A 2,304-nucleotide genomic window follows, 5' to 3' on the forward strand; every position below is an offset into this window, starting at 1 on the left:
AAAGTCGAGCCTTAACTATAGAATAAATACATTCTTGACTGGAAGGGACCTTTAAAACGCCTCCGTGTACAGTTTTGTACTTCCAGGTGCACTCTATATTATTATATTATATATATAACTATATTCTAGACCTTCATAGCTTTCTATTGCCAGTTTATCCCTTTCACTACCACTCTACCAAAGGGTTAACCCTTTCACTGCCACACTACAGAAGGTTAACCCTTTCACTGCCACACTAAATAATGTTAACCCTTTCACTACCACACTACAGAAGGTTAACCCTTTCACTGCCACATTACAGAAGGTTAACCCTTTCACTGCCACACTACAGAAGGTTAACCCTTTCACTACCACACTACAGAAGGTTAACGGAACGTAGGCCAAGTGCGTCCACATTTTTATAGGATTCTATCACATTTTCATAACAATAGCACCCTGCGTCGTTTTCATTGAGGTTTCTTACAAATTAACAATGCTTTATCTTGTCCTTTATATGCCGATTATCATTAGAATCTTAAATTGTACCATATGTCCCCCTTTAGACAACATATGTAATGCTACCAGCGCACTTTTGTTAAGATAATTAGTTGGCCATTCGCGGTCGCTATACCGAGGTTGCAGTAATAGTTTAACGCTGTTCAGATCACGTCGGAGAATATAGACCCATCCCAGTGACCTGCGACCTGTGCTAACGCTCTTGGGAAATGCAGTGTTGTAGTTCTCAACATTTTCAGCCTTTAATTTTAAACCAATGCTGCCATCTACTGACAACAAAAAAGTGTTGTCTAATCGTCACCTTGAGAGCTACTTCCGTATACAGCGCCGCCCCAAACCCATTCTAGAGATTCCCACTTTTTGCTGGGAGTGGGGCGTGGCCGTATTTGGTCCCAGACAATAAGAGTGGCTGCAATTGGTCACCGTGACGTTAGCCCTTTCACTGACACACTACAGAAGGTTAACCCTTTCACTGCCACACTACAGAATGTTAACCCTTTCACTACAACACTACAGAAGGTTAACCCTTTCACTGCCACACTATACAGAAGGTTAACCCTTTCACTACCACCCTACAGCATTTGCGGAGCTAATGATGCTAACGATGGAGCATCGCCGTCGGTTGTGTGATAGTAAAGGGCTAACCTTCTGTCGTGTGGCAGTGAAAGGGTTAAAGACTCACCTCTTCTCCCTGCCTTTTCATTCATGTTGACGTCCGTCCTTCTATCTTGTATTTGTACAGTTATGTGTGTAGTACTGTGTGTAGTACTGTGTGTAGTACTGTGTGTAGTTCTGTTTGCAGTGTTATTTCTGTTTGTGTCAATTGTGCGCCTTGTGTGTTTTTTTTCAACAGCCCGCTTCACTGCGCGTTGATAACGTCGAGTATCGAAGTCTTTAGAGATAAACCCACTCAGACCTAGAATCGACCCGGGGCAGTTATCCTGACAGCCGACTCAATGAGAGAGCCTGGGAAAGGCAGTGTGCGTGTGCGTGTGTGTGTGTGTGTGCGTGTGTGTGCGTGTGTGCGTGTGCGTGTGTGCGTGTGTGTGTGTGTGTGTGTGTGTGTGTGTGTGTGTGTGTGTGTGTGTGTGTGTGTGTGTGTGTGTGTGTGTGTGTGTGTGTGTGTGTGTGTGTGTGTGTGTGTGTGTGTGTGTGTGTGTGTGTGTGTGTGTGTGTGTGTGTGTGTGTGTGTGTGTGTGTGTGTGTGTGTGTGTGTGTGTGTGTGTGTGTGTGTGTGTGTGTGTGTGTCTGTGTGTACGTGTGTGTACGTGTGTGTTACGAGCCCTGAGGTCTAAGGGGTAAAGGGCTGGAACATAAACGTTGGTTGATGGAAAGGACAGACCAGCTTTGTAAACAAAATTATATTTATTGATATAACCAAAAGGAAGCACATGTATAACTCAAGGGGGAGGAGCCAAGGCCAAAACAACAAACAAACAAACACCACTATTCTCCAATATAAACCAACCTAATCTATGGTCAAATAAATGACATTACCTAATAAACTACCCCTTACCTATAACCAAAACAGGAGAAAACAATATCCAAAGGAAATGGCAGCTCACCCCATCCGTGCTTCCTGAACGAGAGACACACTAGATTAGCCACTCATACATACAGAACAACAGAACACAGGTAAACATATAACAGAACCATCTATCTATCTATCTCTCTCACGCACGTGCACTGCTGTGTGTGTGTGTGTTGCACGTGCACTGCTGTGTGTGTGTGTGTTGCACGTGCACTGCTGTGTGTGTGTGTGTTGCACGTGCACTGCTGTGTGTGTGTGTGTTGCACGTGCACTACTGC

This window comes from Notolepis coatsorum (assembly GCF_963971535.1).
Source record: "Notolepis coatsorum genome assembly, chromosome: 4".
Classification (NCBI taxonomy): Eukaryota; Metazoa; Chordata; class Actinopteri; order Aulopiformes; family Paralepididae; genus Notolepis; species Notolepis coatsorum.